Consider the following 16,197-nt stretch of genomic DNA (forward strand, 5'->3'; position numbering starts at 1 on the left):
TATCTATCTATCTATCCATCTATCCATCCATCCATCCATCCATCCATCCATCTACCTACCTTCCTATCTATGTGTCTGTCATGTATCATATATGTATACATATATATATATATATATATACTATATACAATATATCTAGCAAATCCTAGTAAATTTGCCTTAGACTTATGCATATTCAACCTGACAAACCCATTGCTATTTCTCTACAAACAGCAAAGATGTCATGAGAAATTATTTAATATCATTATGGAAAATAACACTTCATATACAAATGGTTCTAGTAGTTTGATAGAACATTAATCATCATGACAATACTCTAAGATAGGCTTGCTTTTGAGTCTCATCTGTGGCTTCAAGCCACAAAATATCTAGGAAGCCAAATAGCCTAGCCTGTGGCTACTCTCAGACATTTTCAAGAATAGAACACTTAAAAAGTAGTGTCATGTGGTGTACAATATATCTCTCAATGTTCTTAAAATTAGTCCTAGTTTCTAAAAGAGGAGATTCTAGGTGTTCTTACCACAGGAAATTACAAGTATGTAAAGCAATGCATATTAGTTAGCTCTAGAATACATACACATTTTATATACTGTACATAATAAAAATATTGTTCATTTGTTAAAGTAAAAAAAAAAATAAAAGTTCATGTTGGCATCTTCTTTCCTAGATATTGAATAGTATGAGATAGATCCCTTAATTTACACTTCAGTTTATCACTAAACAGACAGCTATTTTAAATTAACATCTTTTATTTAATTTTCCATTTTAAAATGCCACAGAAAACTGTTCGTGACCTTTGGGCCTGGCATAGAATTCTTGCACCTTGGCTTAATGACCAGTTTTCTCAAATTCAAACCTTAGCATTTCACTTCTTCATCAGAGGGCACAGGCTTTATATGGATGCTGTGGAAGGTTTTCACGGCCCCAGAATGAAGCTATTAGTATCATTTATTGTACTGCTTACACTTGGTGCACGCCCTTCCATACAGGAAGAGAGACCTTTTAAAGTCCTGTCAAGTCTGCAGGTGTGCCAAAGGCTCCTGCTAACAGCAGGAGCAACCTTTATAGCATTTCCTCACGACTGCTTCGGATCACTTTTCAGCATGTAAAACAAGATTTTCATTAATGGCACTAATGACAAGCTAATGGGGACAGGCAGCACACCCAATGCCAGAGGCAAGAGCAAGCGAGGCTGCAAAGAGGCCAGTCCGAGCTGCTTTAAGATGAAATGCCACTGGGTGTTGATACGTTTCATTTCTTCTCAGGTACCTGGCAGGTCCAGGACCTTCTTGTTAAACGGGCTCCTTCAGAGGCTGAGCATGACTAGATCAAGTTACAGTTTGTTCACATAGGGACAAAATAGAAGGCAGAATAAGCTCAGGGTTCAGAAGTTTGCAAGCTGCAGCTGTTAACTGGCAGGAGCTTCTGAAGAATTATGAGCTGACATATTACCTTGGACATGACTGGGCATTGACCCCTCTACTCTTTCTTCTCCCAAGAGGGGTGTTCAAGAGTACCATTTGACACCAGAGTCACTGAGGACCCTATCAAAGCAGTGGCCCCACCACAACTCATCACCTTTAAAAGACACACAATCTCTTCTAGTTGGAAATGTGGGAGAACAAATGCCTGCTACTGGTCCTTCCTGTTGGGAGGGAGCTCAGGTGGTTAGGGGTTTCTGAGCCCAGCACAACTCTTCAGCAGGTCACCACAGTTTGCAAACAAATGCCATAAGCACAGAGGAGGCAGAGAGATGAATCATTGACTTTCTTCTCATTCTAAGATCCACCAGCACAGGAAAAGGCAGACACACCTTCCATTATTTCCAACTCACATAGATCTTCTTAGAGAATGCTTGGAGAAATGCTGACCTTTGAAACTTACTCGAGTATCTGCAGCATTAGAAACAATTAGCAGACAGTTTTCCACAGGCAGAGGCGTACAATTAAAACTCATCTAGATAGACATGGCAAAAGTGACACCAGCACCATTACTTTCTCCCCATTTGCTAAAGCAAAGCTGGTTGGCACACCAGAAAAAGCTTGTCATTCTTGTTCTTATCAGCATCCTCCATTTCCAGACAAGGAAAGTGATGCAGGGGAAAGCTGCGAAACTTGCCAAGAACCACACAAGGGCTTGCAACAGAGCCAGAACTAGAAGCTTGGTCTCTTTATTTCCCATCCAATAGTGTTCTGTCTAATATTGTCTTCCTGGAAAATCCCTTTGAATTTTGTTTGCTACGTAGACTGTGTAGCCACCGCAGCCTCTTTGGTAGCATAGGATTTTGGGAGCTTAACTGTTCTACTCAATTGTCCACCTTATATTCTCTTGAATGTCACATCTGTGCCTTACACAGACCCCAAGCTGAAGGCTGGGACTGTTGACGATTCTACTGATGACTTTTCACTGAGACCTCAGAGGATCTAAGAGAACTTTCTGAAATTCAGTTTTGTAGAAGTAGGTTTTTGATTCCTTTTGTTTCTCCAGCCATATACTCCTTCCCAGTTTTACACCATGCAACTTTAATGGAAGTTTCTCTTGTTCATGTTTATATCAACGACTAAGAATTCTTTGCCATTCATATGTATACAATAGTACTTCTATGTCAATGTAGAGGATTGCAAATTTGCCATACTGCAATAATTTACATGTGCTGGGCAATGGGATTATCAGTTTTAGTATTCTTTTCTTCCTTTTTTTTGTTCATTTGGATTTTGTGTCATATTTTATAAAAGTTGAATACCAAATAGTTTGCACAATGTCCCCCTGGGGTTGGTGAATTGTGAACTTTCTATATAAGTATGCAGATATAAAGATATTTTAAGAATTTCTGCTAAGGCCTTTGCAATTAGATTATATGTTGCAGGAATAGATGCTTCCTGAAGATCTAGAGTAACACAGAGAAGAACCAAAGGCATGTGTTAGTAATTAGTGAGAAGTAGAATGGGTACTTATAGTCTTCCTTGTCTGCTAGTTAGGCTTAGAGGGTCAGATAAGAAAACAAAGATAAATATTTTGTATAATACTGCAGCCTAGATATAGATGTAGATATATCACTAAATTACATTTTAAAGTAAATATGAAATTATAATTTTTATATACATATACATGTAAAATTTTCAAATTTGGGCTTATAAAAATGAGCAAAAATCACAAAAGAAATCATATGATAAGGCGTGGGACAGTTGACCTTGTCCATGTGAGCAAGCTGTACTAAGTGGTAGAGCAAGAATCATAAATACAAAGGAGGAAAAGGAATCGAGTTAGTTATTGCAATTTATATAATTTATTCATTATGTTATATATTTCTATATTATATATACAAATTACTTACTATATATTACAATTTATTGCAAAATGTATATACATACAATCAAACTCTTTGCTGGAATGGGGGAGGAGAAATAGGAAGGGCGGATGGGGTATAAGAAAGGGTAACAGAGGGATGAATATTACCCAAGTGTATTAGGGACACATAAGAAATTGAGAGAATGAAGCCCATTTCTTTGTACAATTACATTGCACTAATAAAAAAATTGTTCATTTACATGCTAATCGCTAAAGGCACATCTATATTCTTGATTCAGAGGTCACATCCATTCTGAGGTTAGGACAATGAAAGAAATTGTTTTTGCTCCAGTAAAACTGTGGTAGAGTTTTTCATTTCATTAATGGGATTCAAGAAACAAATAGTCATGTATGCTAGACTGTATTGCCATGCTGCCTACAAAATAATTGTATTTACTTTGGTTTTCTTTTCTTTCCATTAAGAAAAATTTACAATATGCAGTGTTTTTAAAAGTAGCCATTTCTTTTTGTCTTTTTTTCTTTTGCATTGCTGAGGATTGAACCCAGAAACCTGCATATGCTAAACAAGAGCTCTACTACTGAGCTACATCTCCTGATCCTTCATAGTTCTTAAATAACTGGATGCTGATAACAATGCTTTATAATTAGCAATGTAAGTTACAGACTCAGAGGCTAAGTGACTGAGTACAGATTACACAATTACCCTTCCACTGATCTTATTTAAAGACTAGGCAAAGTCACCAGGCCCTAAGAAATACATATGCCTTAGTCTAGTTATGAGAAATGTTAAATCAGCAAACCTGAGTCTGGCAGTTAATTTTAGGTAGCTATCTGATTGGCTAGGGAGTTTTATTTTACTTTATTTAATTTTAATTTACAGTATTTAGTGTTATTTATGAGCACATCTATGAAGATGTTTTAGGATGGGGATAGAATCTGAATGAGTCCACTTTGTCAAGGTTCTTCCCTGTCTGAGTGGTCATCATCTAATGCTGGGAGGGTCTCAATTAAACCAAAGGTAGAGAAAAGAGGGATGTACTTCTTCCTTTGTTACTGCTGAGCAGCTACATGCCTCATCTGTCTTCTGTTACCCTTAAGACAGAATTTATAGCATCAGGTCCCCTTATTCTCTTATCTGTGAACCTATATTGAATTATTCCACCAATTTTCCTGGATCTTAGTGTAGAGTTAGATTATAGGACTTCTCTCTTCCACTTGACCAAGCACCCATTTCTATATATGAGTCATCTAAAGTTCTGTTGGTTGGTTCTGTTTTTCTAGAGAATTCTGATAATATATTGGCGTAGTATTCATAAAGTGTTTCCACAAAATTTCTGCCTTAGGCACGTTAATATACTCCAAGAGTGAAAAAATCTTGACCTAGATATACCTTCATCACAAGGAAACAAGTTAATTTGGAAGGAAGTTGACATGTTTTGTCAGTTTTCCAACTTTCCATTGTATCTATTGTTTATGAACTTGAAGTAGGCTATGTGGATCCCATCCTTGAGTTGTTATCTTCTTTTCTAATTTTCCCACATCACTTGTGATAGGATGTTTAATTAATTTGTCTCTACCTGCTTGCTTCCTACAGGATTAAGAAAACAAGAACTGGCAGAAATATTGCTATATTGTCTTTGAGGGAAGTTTGGAAGAGATAAAGCAGATGTCTGATTATTCCCTTCCATTTATGGCTCTGAATTAGGCTGCTGTGCCAAGTCAACACTCATTTATTCTCAGCAGTTTAACTGATTACTGGTCCCCATAGCAACTGTCCAATGCCAAAAAGGACTTTCCCTTCACAACTAAGACTGATAGCAAGAGTCATCTACATGTGAAATATAAATATTTAGAAGGCAACTTGATAATCACATCATTTATTTAATGAAGTCTTGCCACTTATGCCTATGACTTACCTTGATATAGGTTTTGATGTGGTTTATAATACAAATGATCAGTCCTCTTCTGTGGAGTAGGCTTTTAAATCCAACAGAAAACAATGAGTTGTACCCATAACATTAGTGTCCCTAATATACCAGTGAGCTTCTTGGAATATTCATAGTGTAGAAGACAGGTTCCATAACTGAGAAAAATTGGCTAGAATAATATTTTCTAAGCAGCCTATCAAGCACCTATTACATCCATAAAAAAAAGCAAATCAGCAAGAAATGGGCTCCCATGTCAGTACCAACTTGATTTCTCTGTCCTTCACACCACACAAAGTGTATGGCATCTTCATCAATACTTTTAGCATTCAGTGTTCAACCAACAGCAATGACAATAGCCTTTGTGATTTGTCTGGTTTCAGAGGGTTTTTTTTTTTTTTTTTTTGGTTTTTTGAGACAGGGTTTCTCTGTGTAGCTTTGTGCCTTTCCTGGAACTCACTCTGTAGCCCAGGCTGGTCTCAAACTCACAGAGATCCACCTAACTCTGCTTCCTGAGTGCTGGAATTAAAGGCGTGTGCCGCCACTACCCAGCCTGGTTTCAGAGGTCTTACTAGCTAATAATTCATTGATATTCCATAGTACTGGGATTTTTATCCAACTACTTTATAGCTTTTCCCATCCATTTTGGGTTCCTTTTACATTTAAAATTATTAAAGGTTGTTTTTAATCTTTTTCCAGATAATTTCACAAATCTGTATCATACACAAAGGTTAGAATTATACAATGAAATAAAAAGTAACAATAGCTTTTCCCCCATCTGGATCTATAGGTAGACAATGTCTCTGAACTTCTACTAATGTCTATTCCAAATAACTGGTCACTACCACAATATTTAGTGGTGACAGATACTAAAACATAAGCAAGGTCCAGCAGACCACAAAAAGATTCCATTATTTGTAACATTTGCTTTGTCAAAAGAGGGATGTTTGGTTCAAAGGTAAGGATGGGGGTATTACTTTATTTAACTGTATAATCTGCAGTCATTGTCCATAAGCCTTGCTACCTCCTTATGGTGAGGCAGTTCTCTGGGTGTACCCTACATATCTCCATTGAAGACAAGCTTTGTAATGTGGGCTTGTACTGCTTGGGACAACTCAAAGCCAAGAAAGAGTACTGTCATGTTCTACACTGCTCTATGAAATGGTTTCCTGAGCATGGACCATTCTAAGCATGGCTCCCATCTCTCCAATAGCCATATCTGGTTACCAAAAGGAGCTTAGTACAATTGTCATCCCCAATATACTTTTTGCATGGAAGGAGTATACATAGCATCCTATGGAGAAAAACTCATACCTGTACCATTGGTGAACTGTAAGCTTTTAGAATCTTCCAGGGGTTCACAAGCACTGAATTTGGGCTCTTACAATGTTCCTCCCCTAAGAACTCTGACTCAGCACAAATCTTGACATTTTTTTTTTCTTTTGACTGAACTTAACAGGACCTGTTGTTTGCTGTTCTCTTGGTTTGGTTTGGTTTTAATTTCATCTTGTATTGATTAATCAGTGTTGACTTAACAACTTCTGAAACAAATTTACATGCCTTTCTAAATAATTTAGACCTACTGGGGCTGCTTCTAAATCATCTCCCATCATTGGGGGTTAGCAAAGTCACTAAAGCTCCCATACCAGTATCAAGGTTTCTACTGAATTAACTTTTTTTTTTTTTAGCATTCCTGTCAAACAATCTTATGCAGTCTGGTAAACTCGACACAAAACAGCACTTAGTACATGCCTAGGTTCCAGTGTTGTCTTCCAGTCTCTAATATTAATGAGGATATGGGCCCACAGTAACCACGTGTCCCCAGTGGGCCATGTAAAGGACTGGTTTTCTTCAGATTGCTTCAGATTATGCAGATTTTGTCTCAAGAAAGAATGTGTAGTCATATCACTTGGCTTCTCTGCTTTTGTGACATAACAAAGAAGGGCTCATATAGGCTCACAGAGACTGAAGTGGCATGCACAGGGCCTGCATGTGTCTGCACCAGGTCCTCTGCGTATATGTTACAGTGGTTAGCTTGGTGTTTTTATGAGACTCCTAACAGTGGGAACGGGTGTGTCTCTGACTGTTTTGCCTGCTCTTGGGACTCTTTGCCTTTCATAGAGTTGCCTTGTCCAGCATGGATATGAAATCTTTTGCCTTGTCTTGTATCTTGTTTTGTTTTCTTTGGTTGTTGTCTCTTACAGGCCTGTTCTTTTCTGAAGGGAAATGGATGTGATGGGGAAACTGAGATAAGTAGAAGGAAGGAAAAATGTGGTTGTGATGTACTGTATGAGAGGAGAATCTATTTTCAATTTTAGAAAGAGAGAGAAAGAGAGGAGATTGATTCTACCTGCCTCTGTGTCCTGCAGAATCATGAGCTAGAGGCAGACTAGAAATGGCACGTATTTCATGCTTAAAATCTTCTCAATTCAAGCATCTCAAAAGAAGAGCATTCCCTGACTATCACACTTCCTATGCTGGGCCACTAGTAATGTCCTTGTCTGCACATTGAATTATGGATTTTCCCTTCCTTTGCATTAAGGATTGGAAATGTGAAGCATCGTATCTCCCTAGCTATCTCTCTCCTTGCTGTCCAGTTTTTCTCAGAAGTCTCAAGTTTGGGGATCATAAAGGAGGAGCTCATTAACACATACCTAATTTATAGTCTTTCTCTTTTGGCTGGCCAGCTATAAAAAAATGACAAACTAATGCATTCATTGCATCTTCTTCCCGTTCCTTTTATCTGCCATATCAGAAACTAGTATGAAGGACAGAATCTATGTATTTTTCCCTATTGTTATTATTCCCTTACACAGACAAGTTCATTGAGCCTGCTTTCTATTGCATCTCAAAGAGGTTTTCAGGGATTGCAATATATTCCTTAGGCCATTGGTTGTTTTGATAACATCATTGTATGCTCATGTGGTCGGCCACATTCATTAGGAAAGCATGGCACCCCATACCACAAAGAGGAAGAGAGACATCCTGGGATTCAGTCAAGTGCACTCCACCTTCAGATGACTCAGCTTCAGTTGCATGTCTTATCACTCAGAGAAGAACCACAAAACTGCCTATAGTAAGGGATACACTATCCCATGGCATATGGGGAAATGTAACCATATTTGGATTGTCCCTGCAAATCCCCAACTCTCAGATGTATCAATTTTATTTTCATATCTTATTGCCCAGAGCAGGAATGATACAATTGCTCCTCCCAAACCTGTCTTTGGCCCTGTCACTCCCTATTTGGGCTCTAATTGTATTATGTGATTTTTTCCTGTGGAGATGTGAACCAATTTATATTCATCTCAGACAGAGCACTGATGACAGACTGAAGATTAATTCAACTCAAGTCTAGCTTGGTAAATCATTTAGCTTACTGAGGCCACTGATGGGGATAAATGAAGTAGAGGCATAGATGATTCAGGCAGCTATACCACCAAATATTCCACCACTGCTGAACTGGCAAGAATTCACAGAAGTTGCATCAGTGAGGTTCCCTGCACAACTTGTAGGCAGCTCTGTAGAAGAGTCTCTTCTCTTCTTAAAACTGTGAGTCAGGTAATTTCTTAGAAAGTTTTCAAGTACTTCCTACTCCTTTTCTAGGGAATATTTCATTGTGTAGGAAATAGATTCACGATAGCATGACAGAACTTTATTCTTGAGGAACATGCCCAACTAAGCCAAACTGAATATAACATAATGTACATTAATATATACTTCAAATATTATTGGCTATTTTAGCTTACAGTGAGCAATGATTCACAACCACCCACAACTAGCATTAATCCTTTCTGATTTCAGAGAACTGTTTCTATACCTCTAAACTCATAGGACCAGTCCTTCTGTGTCCCCATTTGTAAGTAAACTACAGATCTTTTTCAAAGTACCATGTTTACTATAATATTCAAATGATAGCAAGTCTGCATTTTTTGACCTTTCCAACCTAGCTGATATCTCACCTTGTCAAATTACAGGCATAGCCTTGTGAGCTTTGCAGGGAGCAGCTAGGTTCACTTTCCTGAACATCTGTCTTGTGTATACTGCAGTTATTTACTTTTTATCAATAAGCCAATGCAAAGTCACATCAAATTTATGAAAAGCCTTTCATTTCATATATTTAAGAAGAATCAAAAAGGAACAATCCTTATTAAACGGCTGGGCATTTCTCCAAAATATTTGGACTTGATTCTTTGTAAATGGAAGAAAGTGGGCTACATAAATCCAAACTTCCAATGAAAGTCACAAAAAATTGGCCTCAATATAAACATTTGGAAGTTGGTATACATATTAAACTGTTGATATTTGAATTATTTATACTTTCTATTTATTCTGTGAGAATCTCACATGTGCATACAATGTATCTCAATCATGTTTACCTCCATTACCCCCTTCCAGCTCCTCCTGGATCCTTCCCCAACAACTCCCTCCCATAGTCATGACCTTTTGATTGTTATTTAATATTTCTATAACATTGGGATTATACCCCAATCTAGTCTGTATGATAACAAGATGTATGTATATGGGAAAGTCTTTACCATTATTCTGTGACTTGGTCACAGAAAACAAAGTCAGTAAGTCTCCACAGTTAAAAGGAGCTTAACGGTTGAAATAACCTCAGAGGATACAGAAAGAATAAAAGAAAAAATGGAAGAATGAGATAGAAGAACCACATCTATAATATTTTAGTTTTAAAAGATTACTATATTAATATTGGAATTGCTCTCTTAATCCTCTGTAGAACCTCGAAGGAGGAGGTTCTTAGTTCAGACTTATGACATGATCCAAAAATTTCTGTAGTCTTTGTTGATTATCACTTTTTGTAACATAAAATGTTACATCTAAAAGTGTCTTACAGTGTTCAAGTGGAATAAATAGTATGAACTGAGTAGCTTCAAAGGCCTTGGAAAACAGAACATATGCTATGGCTACATGACAGTAGGAGCCACCAGATGGAGACTTGGCTGGCCACCTAGTGAGAAAAAGCAAGACTTGAAGTGTCAGAGGTGCTCTTCTCTGATCTCAAGCCCTTACCCAGAAGACCCTGTTCTGTCCATGGACACTGTGCTGAGAAGCAGAGAAGACGCCTCCTGGTGATTCTCACAGTGGAGACCATGGCCCCCTGCCCTCACTCTTCTCAAACCCTTCAAGGTAGCAAGTTATTAACACAGCAAACATTATCCTCCTTGAATATGTAATTCTTTGTTTTGAAAAAAAAGGCCAGATTAATCAAAAATTACCAAAAGACAAAAAAAAAAAAAATCTATGTGAAAAGTTGTATTTGCTCTGTGGGAGAATACTTTCCTGGCATGTATGATGTCTTGTGTTTAATTCCCTACATAGTCAAAAATAAATAAATAGATAGATAGATAGATAGATAGATAGATAGATAAAGTCTCTATGCTAAGCATTACCTATATTCCTGAAAGACTGATAGTATATTGCTTTTTTATCTCTATATACACATACATATGTTATATATCCATATATCTGTATTTATATAAATTTATATATTTGAACCTGGAATTATTAAATTTTCTAAAATTCTTGATAATTAAGTTTCAGATACAATAACTCTTCATAAACACTTCACTATGTTGATTTTTTATAACCACCAAACAAATGTCAAATCCAAGAAATTTTATAGTAATTCAATACCATTATCTAATATATAGTCCAATCTTATGCTGTCAATTTTGAAATTAATGTGTTTCACAGATATTTTCTCAGGATAGTTTTCCACTCAGGTCCATGCAATGCTTTTAATTTTTACACTGCTTAATATCTTTTAGTATGGGGCCATTCCTCAACCATCTTTGTCTTTTACATCATTAATATATAAGGAATGTAAGATAATTATTGTACATAAATATGTCTTGTCTCAATCCTCACCAAGATTTAGGTTCAGTTTGATTGTATTTTGACAGGAATTACAGAAGATCAAAACAACTTTTATTTAGCATATAGTATCATGGGTTGACAATTTGGATTAAGCAATGCTCCACTTTCACATCAGCATAGTGGAAAAAAATTTAAAATGTTCTTCTACAGTTCCATGTGGCCAGACCAGACCACTGATTTGATGGACTAGAAAGTGGCCAATGAGAATTTGCTATCTCATAGCAGAAGAGAAGACTTCAAGCTAGTGGCTTGGTGGGGTTTGGTGAGTTGTGGCTGTGACATGAAGGCTAAAAGGAAGAATGTATATCAAAAAAGGTAAGTTAAATGCCTTTGAAGCCTTGACAGGATAGCTCTCAGGGAGAGAGTGGATTCCTGAGAGTGCCCTGCATGCATGATACACATGTATACAATTGTCAAACAAAACATTTAAACAAACTTGTGTTTAAAAGATTTCTCCAAACAAAGGGAGACCAGCATGCATTTCACCACTAGGTATCTTACAAAAGTGGGCTCCAGCAGACTGATGAGGGAGATGGTGAACCACATGTGATGACTTCCTTTTGATAATGAATTCTACCCCCACCCCCTAAAAGGAACCTAGAAGCTGTCTAGTGGCTCTGCTCCATGGCTGAGCATATAATAATAGTCACAGCCATCCTTGCCCCATACCCACATGCTTTGCAAAACTGTTTTGGGACTTTGGGGCTCTCATAAGAGTAGTCAAATTTCCCATCTCTTTCATGCAACACAGGATTTACTAAGTTGGGATTTTTCAGAAAGGTCTAACATGCAGCACAGTTGGAAAAAATAAATAAATAACAACCACATGAAACTTCTCACCATAGGCAAGATCAGATAGAAGTGACAACTGAGATGTATGTAGAGAGAGGCTTCAATGTAATTTTGCTCTCTTTAGAAATATTTTTGCATGCTTTGGTGAACATACCCTAAGCATCTATGCACTTTTATTTCAGAATGTCATATGGTTTTAATTTCTTAGCAGGATCTTGACAAATCTTCAGGCCTGAGAACAGGAAGTAAATCAGAAATATAGAACATTTAGATCATGTTCATACATTGAAGTACTTTATTTTTATCAACAAAATCTGATAGTGAAAGATATTACTGCCTATTAAAATTTTTCTAGAGATTGTCATCTTCTTTATTTGAAACATTTTGTACTTTATATCATTTAAAATAATCACAAACCTACAACAGTCAGGACCTGATTATTAGTAATGAAAGTGCAATATGGCAAAGATAGGTTTTTAAGTGTTTTCAGGCCCATTTTCCACATGGAAGCATCTGATGATTCAAATTTTAAACAACAAATTTTTTTAAGATAAAGTAAGCCACATCTGAATAATGATATTTCCCTGGATAGTTCCTGCCATTTACAGTTATATTTCCACAATGGTAAAGAGTGCTTCTCTCATCTCGATAATTTCCATGACATGATCATAATATTGACTAATGATTACTGTGCAATCACAAAACTGAACACTCATCCTCAAAATTTTGTAATACTTTCTCCACTAATTTCATTTCTCTGATTATTTATTGTATTCTTCAGTTACTGTGTTAAAGATCAACCCATTTTACAAAGAAGATGAGGCATTTCTCAAAAGTTGAAAATGGTCACCATAGACTATTTTGAGTTCTATGTTGGTGAGTTGAAAAGTTGCCATTTTTTCAAAAAGTGAGCTCTCCTCACTGGACTTGTGTCTTGCCATTCCATGAAGCCTCCCTTTCAGTACTGAGTCACATTTTATGTAGTCCTGGACCTACTCCATTGGCCACTAGTCATTCTTAACATTCAGTTAGCATTGGCTAAGTCAATGACTGATTTAGCTAAACATTCAAGTTGACTTATGGAACATGACAGAACAAAATCAATTGGAGCCATCAGATACAATTGATCTGTTAGTTCTGCTTCGGTTCTATTATGACTCTTGATTTAGTCCAATAACTGCAGATGACTTGGTTATTATGCAATTATTTTCTCTTGTTCCTCTGAACCTAGATTTAACAGGAGTCAGCCTTTTCATTCAACACAAGAGTCTCTTTAATATAAATGTTGTTATAGACATTGGAATTACAAAGATGAATTAACTAAATCCTTCCTTCCAAACATTCAACTCAAGGAGGAATGTTAGAACCAAGTTTCGTTGATGTGGTAGGTAAACTAACAGAAGCAGGCACGGGGAGTAATGGAAGGCCAAAGGAAAGGAGCTTATCCTTCTAGGGGGACAGGCAAGGCTTCCTTTAAACCAGAGCTCAAGTTGACTCCTAAAGAGAATGTAGTGCTGCCTAAAGAAGAAGAAAGGCAGAGAGTAGAGCAGATGCCTGAGAAATGCAGGTCTGAGAGTAGGGAGGAGCACAATTACAGGGTCATTTATCTTTTAAGTTCAGAGAAATTTACGGCAACAGATGGAGGAAAAGGTAACTTCACCTTATACCTGGGGACAATTGAAGTTGTAGTGATCAATTGCCTTTAGTGTGTTCTTGGGAAGTCCGTCCTGCCTGGATCCTCTTAGTTCATTTACATTCTTTTCTAATTTCCTTGACAAATAACAAGTCTTCAGTGTCATGGCACTCTTCTTAAGGAAGGTTTCTGGATCCTTTCTATTTTTTCCGCAATATTCTTTCTTTCTTTCTTTTTTTTTTTTTTTTCTGTTCAGAGGAATTTGGTTTTCTCAGTCTATTCCAACCTGGTAGCATAGCTAAACTCACAGTAAGTTTTCCTAATCCTAGTGCTTAAATCTAGTCACATTGTTCCATGATTAACTATTCCTATAGTAATCCCACATTCTCTACATCCATGTAGGTGAAATTCCAATATCCATAATAATGTAACTGGGATATAGTTTTTATATGTCTATCACCCTCACTTCTCTTACTCTCTTTTGTACCATTTTCAGAAACTAACAAAGACACTCATTGGAGTGTTTTTAATTATCATAGAAAATTGGAAACAGGGTTATTGAAAATATCACAATAAACTCATATTTGTAAACTCATAAATTCATATTTAATAAATATATGAAACAAGTTTTATGATGTTGTATAAAGGCATGAAAGCATCCCATAATGTGTACTTAATGAAAAAGCTGTGCTATAAAATCATTTCAAAAACATTGTAAACACATACACCACTCATGAACACATACACACACCAGGAATGAGCACACACATATACACACTACACGTAAACACATGCACACCACACATGAACACATACACAAAACACAAAAGACTAGAAGATAGATGATACAAGCATTTCTCTTCCTCAATTTATACATAAGTTCTCTGAATAATTGTATTATTGATATTTTATTTTTTTCTCTGTATCTGTCTGAAATTTACATTTCTTCCTCCAATGCAAAACAATACATTTTATTTGCTTGACTTTCTAAAAATATTCCAAAGCTTCAGAAAGCTGTAGGTAATAATCTAGTAACAGCTAGACAGACAACTAAAGGACATGACCAGTGTCATGTAAGGGATGTGACCATAGGTGTGGGAAGGCTTATGTCAAATCCAGGACTCTAGGACTTTCTACTTCAAGCCTAGGTTTTCCACAGGCCATTCTATCCCTGTATGTTAACAACACTCTATTCTTTTATCACATCTTTTCTTTCCTGCTTTTAAGCTAGCTATATGTGAAAGAGGAAATTGCTTCAAACTCAACCCTGTGATCATGGAAGAATTTCTCCACCCATTTTGATTGCAGGAAAAATATTTCAAATTTCCCTCTATTCTTAAGCCAAAGTTCTTGACATGCTTCAGAGCTATACATAGACTTTAGATATTGTAGTAGTAGGTGATATGTAGGTAAGCCAATATACAAACAACATTATTTAAGGATTTTTTAAATTTTATTAGGTCTACATTACAGTGTCCCTCCAAATACAATGGAAATTTTCACCAGTACTCTTCAAAAACAGAGGTATGCCAATATGATTAATTAAAAAAACAATTTTAGTAGCCACACTGGCATTATTTTTTTCCAGTCAGCATTAAAGTCAATAATTTAGTTTGGCTTTCTATTGGAGACCAACACATTCTTGGATCATTTTGCAAGAAATACTCCCCTTAGAGCCATAAACTTCGGATTTTAACAAGTGACATTTAGTTCTGCAAATATGGTAATGTACAAGAGTAGACTTGCTGTAGAAAGTAGTTGGAGTTGGGCTCTTGATTTTGTTTTAACTGAGGTGGATGGAGGCATCCAACCTCAATACCCTCCACTTGGAAGAATTCCTTCCTTCTCATTACTCTTTTGATTTTAAGTAACTTCTCTTTGTGTAGCTCAACTTGGAATGAAACTCCTTATGTAGTCAATGTTGTCCCCAAATACATGATTCTGCAGCCTCAGTTTCCCAGAAGTAAAGATTGTAGGCATGTCCCAACATGTCTGACATTCTTATACCACATTTTTTGTACCTGAAAATTCCCACAAGATGCTTTATCTCTGTAGGGGCATGGCCATGTTAAGGACCCCAAAGCTTCAGACCCATGGAAAAATGGCAAGGCTTCCTTCTTGGTAGAAGTGTGGATGTTGATAGTATGTAGAGAAAATTTCTATCAAAGCTTTCTACCAAAGGGTGTTTACAGTCTGTAGACTGCTTCCCTATAGAGACTGCTCCTACAGATATTAGTTAACCCTGTCTCTTTGTTCATCTGTATTTCATAACCCCACTTCCCTGTTCAACTGTATATAATAAACACACCAAGCTCCTGAGATGCTGTGGCTGATCCAACAGACCAGGCAGTACACCTAACCCCAGCTTTTCTTAGTCTATGTGTCTATCTGTTGGTTTTTCATTCCATCATTCCCTAGTCAGGTCAAGTTCCTGGAGCCATGCAAAGAGCACAGCATACTTCCAAGGAAAAAAGTCAGTTCTTCAACAACCACAATTCAGGTTTTTTGGTTGTTTGCTGGTTTTTGTTTTTTTTTCCAAGATAGGGTTTCTCTATAGGTTTGGAGCCTACCCTGGAACTCATTCTGTAGGCCAAGCTGGCCTCGAACTCACAGAGATCTGCCTGCCTCTGCCTCTCG

The sequence above is a fragment of the Peromyscus californicus genome, unplaced genomic scaffold (genome assembly GCF_007827085.1).
Source record: "Peromyscus californicus insignis strain IS unplaced genomic scaffold, ASM782708v3 Scaffold_7__1_contigs__length_154581171, whole genome shotgun sequence".
NCBI lineage: Eukaryota > Metazoa > Chordata > Mammalia > Rodentia > Cricetidae > Peromyscus > Peromyscus californicus.